Genomic DNA, 7,123 nt, shown 5'->3' with positions numbered 1-7,123 from the left:
TATAAAATATAATTTTATCCATTTGCTATATACATCCACTTTTTTCTCCTTCCAGCATCTACTTTGAGGCAAGTACCAGATATTGTGTCATCCCATATGCCTTAGCTCATGAACACGTCACTAAAGTAGGCCACGTCCTTCCACGCAGAGCAAAATTATTAACAGTATTTGTTATCTATCCCATGACTAGAGTTCTGAGATTTCTGATTGTCTAATATTTTAACATTAGTTAAATTGAATCAGGAGCCAAGAAAATCTACCGCAATACTGAACTTTTTTAAGGCCGTGACATGCAGAAGACATTAGAAATCGCGGCATGCTCAGATGAGCTAAAACCTGGCGGCACCGCGGCCTCGGGACAGGGCTTCAGGCTGCAATATGGACCTCGGCCAGGAGGGGGCGAGGAGCGCCGAACGGCTTCTGGTGTCACCGCCACCTTGGAGCCCCGGGAAGTTTGGGAGGAGATAAAACTGCCCAGGGTAAAGGTCTGAGGCCGTAACGGCGCCCTTCCGCCTGGGTCGAACAACGGAAGAACCACATGAGAGTCTTAGAAACGTGAAATGAACTGAAATTAGCGTCACCGGCCAGGAACCCGTCGGTGGTTGGTGTCCCGGGTTGGTCGCACGTCTGGTAGACACCCGCAGACACGGGATGGGCAAACAGGTCCCAGCCTCCTGAAGTGCCCTAGACCGTGTTTGCGTTCACACGTCACCAAGCGTCAGTCCTGTCACATCACCCCACAGTCACATCCTGCTTATCGTCTATGACCAGATAGGAAGTCAGAAGTCAGCCAATGGGAGGGATGTGGGGAGGAGGGGCGGCGGCGAGGTGGTAAGCTGTCATTCAGTACGTAGTCAGAAACTCTAAAAACGTTCCAGGCACTGGCCAGGCACTGCAGAGGAATTCAAACAAATAAAGCTTGTTTCCCAGTGTGGGTGTTCTTTAACTTCAAGTGAGGAGGAGACCTGCTTGCATCTTATTACTGACAGGCCAGTCCTGTGATGCCGGCTGTCGCTGCCTGGAACTGAACGTGGGACATGGGAATGTTAGCAAAGCTGCATTTTCTTTTAAGGGGATATGTTTAGAATGCACACAACTCCTTAAAAAATACCAAATTGCAGATCAGGCATGGTGGTACAAGCCTTTAATCCCAGCACTCAGGAGGCAGAGGCAGGTGGATCTTTGTGAGATCAAAACCAGCCTGGTCTACATAGCCAGTTCCAGACCTGCTGGAGCTACAGGGAGACCCTGTCTCAAAATATGTATGAAAAAGGAAGTTACAGTCTAGAGGTGCAACTCAGTCAGAGCAGTTGGCTGGCATGGGTGAAACAAAGATTTTGTCCCTGGTGCTGCCAGACTAGAAAAGGATGGCAGTGACAGCAGCCCCAGAGTCACGCTGCCCAGTCCGAACTAGAAAAGGACGGCAGTGATAGCAGCCCCAGAGTCATGCTGCCCAGTCTGAAAGGCGTGGCAGCATTATTAAAGGAAGAATTCAGGGCTGGAGAGATGGCTCAGTATTAGGAGCACTGGTTACTTTTGTAAAGGGCCCAGATTCAGTTTCCAGCACCTACATGGTGGCTATTGACTGTCCTTAACTCTAGGTCCAGGGGATCCAAAGCCCCCTTCTGACCTCCATGGGCATTGCACAACAAGGTGCACCTACATACATGCAGGCAACACACTAAAAATCATAAAATATTTTTAAAATAAAATAAGACTTCAAATAAAAATGGAAATTTTTACATTATAAGGAGAATGAGGGATCAGATGCCTGTCACTGTCTGGGACATTCTAGGAGATATGATCTTCTCTGTGATAGTACCACATTCATCTTAATAATTAAAACCCTTCCATACACAGTGATGGACAGTTGAATTTCTGATACTGTCCTCCTTCCAAACCAAAAAAAGTGTTTACTATAAGCTCTTGAACTCTTCTTGGTCATTCATTAAAATAAATTCATATTTTCTTCATTTTCAGGAGTAACCAGATTATTTTAGAAGTTAATAGAGAAAATAATTTTAAAGAAAATACTGTTTTTCTCTGAAGAACTTAAAACCCTCAGTACCTCTTGTGGGAAAACAGCTTTCCTTCATGGAGATGCTAATGGTTGCTAAGTCATATAATTGTCAGAATAGAAAAAGAAACTGTTCTCTTCAGGTATTTGTTTAAATTTTCTTAGCTGTTTCGGAAATTGGAATAACTTTGCCTCAAACAGCTAAACCTGGCACATTTCCTGGGTTAACTGACATTTGAAATCCTAAAACTTTTTGTTAACAATACATTCTGAGACTGTAAAACCATGGAAGTTGTTTTGAAATAACCATGTTGTAGCCCGCAGAGCCAGGAACATTAAACCCAGACAGTCACGGTGATGCCACGTAACTTGAGCGATCAGGGTAGAACACTGGCGTGATCCAACTCGGGGTCTTCATGTCTACAAATGACAGTTAAGCACTCTGCATGTATGTGGTTGGTACTGGCTTAACTTACCTGCCTGAAACCTCCCTAGTGTGGTGACCAGAACGGACTTTGATTCTACTTCACCATGTTCAGAGGTGAGCGTGAAGGATGACAGAACTTCACAAGGAGAAGGGGGCATGTTATTGCTCTGCACGGTGCAGGTCTCTGCTGGGACCCACGAGAACCAGAGCCTCCCTCTGCTCTCTATCCTTGTTTGCTGCGAGGCCCTAGTACTTAGCGCTCCAAAATCTCTGGCGTTTTCCCGCTGACTGAAATTAAGATTAAAAAAAACATATATGAAAGTTACTCCTGCAACTCATTAGCCCTAAAGAGCAGATTGTGGTCAGTTTTCCAGGGGTGACATGTAGAACTTTCTGGAATATGGCATGTTGGGCCTTGACAGTCCATATTGATCTTTGAAAAGGAGCAACGCGATTTGGAACAGCCCAGTACTGCAGATCAGGGCTGCAGCAATCACAGGGAGAATGGCAAGGTTTCATGTCTGCGTACAGGGAGGAGGGACCCTCAAGTCCTTCCATCAGAACTGTCTCACTGTGCGGGTCAGTGCACACAATTCAGGAGGCTGGTGAACTGGAATGGTGGGAAGGTTAACAATTGTCAACTTGACAGGCTCTGGAATCATCTAGGACACAAACCTCTGGGCTGGGATGGGTTAACTGAGGCACAAGTGGCAGCTTTCCATGAGCTGGGGTGGTAACTAGACAAAACAGGTAAGCGAGGCCAAGCAGCATCTTCTGTCTGTCCCTCTGCTTCCTGATGCACTGTGACCAGGCGCCTCAGGCCCCTGCCTGCTTGTCTTCCTTGACAAAACGGACAAGCTGTGTGAATCAAATCAAACCCTTCCCTCCTCGAGTGGAGAATGTCAGGTGTTCTGTGGCAGCGAGGAGAAAGAAACTGATGCAAATGAGCAAAGCAGCTCTAGGAGCCCGAGCTTGTCTTCAGGAGTGCTTCTGAGCCCCTACTCTGCAGTAACAGTACAGAGGCCAGGCACAGTATTTCTTATGTATATATACGTATGCATACATAATAAGGTTTAACTAATTAATTAGGTGCAGTAAGAGCTTCACAAGAATAACTAAAAATAGACTAGGACATCTAGAGCGATCTGCTGTAGTGAAAACCTCTACTTGTCTCGAAATGTTACTGAACTGAGCTGTGTTTTGGACCAGGGTTGACTACAACAGTCGCCGAAACCTTGAAAGACTGACACTGTAGAAACTAGGCGAGGGGCTACGCACCACTCCGCCCGGCACCCAGCACTCTCTCCAGGTTCGACACAACATAGGTTTCTTCACGACCAACACAAGTCACAGGTGTTTTCATTTTACGATACACGTGCTCATCACAACCCTGAAATCCAAGTATTTTTCAGGCTATGAAGTGACAAGAAGACTCAGTCTCATCATGCTTGTCTGTCAGTGGTAGCGAATTTTTGGTTGGGATCTCAAACAGAAACACCTACCTGAATTATCTCTATTCTCTCAGCGAGTCCTCTGGTCAAGGTCTTACCTGGTTCAGCTCTCGGGTCAACTGGTCGGCACTAGTCCATGAAGTGCTTCAGATCAAAAGCTGCTCAAGTTTCCCTGGACTTTGTGGATGTCACTTCAGGCCCATGACTCAGCTGAAGTTACTCATCCGTCACGACTGCCTACTCTCTCCTCCGGTACTGAACTGCCAGAGCCCTGCGAGGCGGAGAAGCAGGATAGAAGTTTCCTCCACATGGAAGCTCTGACAGTGGTGCAGGGTCCAGACGAAATGACAGACGTGATTTAAAATGTGTTCATTTACGTCGGATAAATAAGAGAATGATCTTTTCTACTGCCTCTCCCCTGCAAAGAGAGGAAAACTTAGATGGACAACATTATAACTTCAAAACAGAGCAAAATTCACTCAGAAGAAGTCAATGAAGGAGACAATTATACACACATATGTAAATGCAGAGGGAGGGAGAGAGAGGAGAGAGAGACAGAGAATGCATCTTACTCTTGCAAGTGACAGTCCATCACCTAGGGAAGTCAGGGCAGGAACCAGAGCACAGACCATGGAGGAATGCTGCTCACTGGCTTACTCCCCTGGCCTGTATACAGGTCACTTTCTTACACAACACAGGCCCACCTGCCCAGGGTGGCACCACCCACAGTGGGCTGGGCCCTTCCAAATCACTCAACAATCAAGAAAACGCCTCACAGATTTGCTCACAGGCCAGTCCAATAGAACCAATTCCCCAGCTGCGGTTTCGTCCTTCAGCTGTGTCGAGTTGACAAAGGAAGCTATCAACACAGGACTTTATCTTATTGGACAACATAATAAGGAATTCAGGTCACCACAGGGGTTAAGGCACAGAGTCTGCCAGTAGGAACTCCCAGGTTTTAAAACTCATGGCTACTCTGATTTATGTGTAAGCCAATTATTCCCACCTATTTGCAATGTAAATTGATGAATGCCACATCAGGGCACTGATGGCATAGAGAAGAAACCGTTCCACCCCAGTGGAGGTTGGTAAAACGACACGTTTATTGGGGTTACCCTCAGGAGCACGGGTGAGGGTTTGCGTATAGGAACATGGATTAAAGGGCTGTTTACAGGGGGGTGAGGGATTGCTCACAGGAACACAGGTAACCCAAAGACAACTGTGTCATTGAAAAGTCTACCCCATAGTGGTTGGAGACTCCTGAAAGCTGCAGACAGCGCCACCAAGAGACTCTTCTCTCCCCAGTAAATTGTCCTCTGCTCTAATAACGTTTGCGTAGACTCTTGCGAATCTTGTGGTTTCCTTGGCTTCCTAAGACCTGTGTGTTTTGTTAGACTATGGAAACTAATAAGTTTCCACAACTTCCTGAGTCTTATGAACCTACCTCCTCTTTTCAAAAGGGCAGGTTTTCGGTTAGGGGAATTAGCTACATAACACACTGAGGATGGGGAGGTAGTGGACTTGAAAACCCTTCCAGCTAGTGATGTCACAGCCGTCTTGATCCTCTGTTTAGAGATGATGTGGTGGGGGTGGAGTCTTGCAAAGCTGTGATGCATGGTGCACACTAACTGAAAATCACAATAAACCACCCGTATCACTGCTGTGTGCATTTGCAATGTTGTCATTTTGTCACTTATAGAGTGGACACCTTCCCGTTGGAACGCCCACTCAGAGACAGTATTTTATGTTTTACCAATGCGGTCTCCCAGGTCTGCTGTGTGCTGTATCCTGATTGCATTGCTGTGGTTGACCAAGCAGAAGTGTGAGCTCACTCTGGGAGGTTTGTGCAGGAATGAATCACCTGAGAGCACAGTTCTAGCAGCTTATGTCTGTCAGTTAGCACTTCTCTCTCTCTCTCTCTCTCTCTTTCATACATATAATTTGATGGTATTTAGATCCCCTCTGTGTGAACCTTCCTTTATTTCCCTCTCCTAACTTAATGTTCTCTCTCTCTCTCTCTCTCTCTATATATATATATATATATATGTATAATATATATCACTAAATATATATATTTCAATTTTGTATATTTATATTTTATTTTTATTTTCTATTTATAATAATTTATATGTCATATATTTTATTATATATTAGCTGCAAGAACAATTAATGTTAAAGAGAGCCTATATTTCTTACATGCTATAATTTATGTCTTTCCCAATCTCTAGACTTTTCAGGTTTGGAAATGGATTACCAATCTCCATTACCTATGTAGACCTTTCTATTTCAGTGTCCTGATAGGGAAGAAATTTGTGGCATCTGGCCTACAGGAATCCTAACAAGAAGAGAGTGGAAGAATATTGTCTCCAGATACATCAAGGACTAGAAAAGTAAGAAGCCTCTTTTATTTTTTTACTTAAAACTTAAGAAGCACATTTTTGAGAGCTTAATATCCAACCTTTCAGACTTGCTTATAAAACTCAGAAAAGACATCAAAGCAAATTCTGCTGTTCACAACAGGGAAGTCAGGCTCTCACACTGAAGTAAAGAATTACAGACCAAGGAGAAAATATGTTCACAGTTTTAATCTATGCACTTGGAATTTAAAATTTTGTAATTCCATCAGCATTGGAATCTTTGAAAGATTTTTATTTAGCATGTGTTGGGGTGTGTGTGCCCTGTGTGTGGATCTGTGTGGGGAGGGCATGCACACTTGTGAGAGGGCGCATGTGGAGGTAAGAGGTTGGCTTACACCGCCTTCCTCTAGTGCCCTCCACCTCTGTTTTTAAGACAAGGTATACTAGTTACTTTCTGGTGCTGTGATAAAACGTCATGACCAAAGAGACTTTTAGAAGAAAGAGTTTGACTTCAGAATAAAAGATTCCAGAGGAATGAGATCCATCATAGTGGGAGGCGTGGCAGCAGGCTCCAGGCAGGGTGCCAGGGGCAAGCTGTGAGCTCACAAGTCCAACCAACAGGGAACAGGAGAGGTGATAAAACGTCATGACCAAAGAGACTTTTAGAAGAAAGAGTTTGACTTCAGAATAAAAGATTCCAGAGGAATGAGATCCATCATAGTGGGAGGCGTGGCAGCAGGCTCCAGGCAGGGTGCCAGGGGCAAGCTGTGAGCTCACAAGTCCAACCAACAGGGAACAGGAGAGAGGAGAGAAAGAGGAAAGAGAGAGAGAGAGAGAGAGAGAGAGAGAGAGAGAGAGAGAGAGAGAGAGG

The sequence above is a fragment of the Nannospalax galili genome, unplaced genomic scaffold (assembly GCF_000622305.1).
Source record: "Nannospalax galili isolate Female #2095 unplaced genomic scaffold, S.galili_v1.0 scaffold1234, whole genome shotgun sequence".
NCBI classification, from domain to species: Eukaryota; Metazoa; Chordata; class Mammalia; order Rodentia; family Spalacidae; genus Nannospalax; species Nannospalax galili.
The sequence above is the reverse complement of the archived record's forward strand: the minus strand, read 5'-3'. Positions refer to the sequence as shown.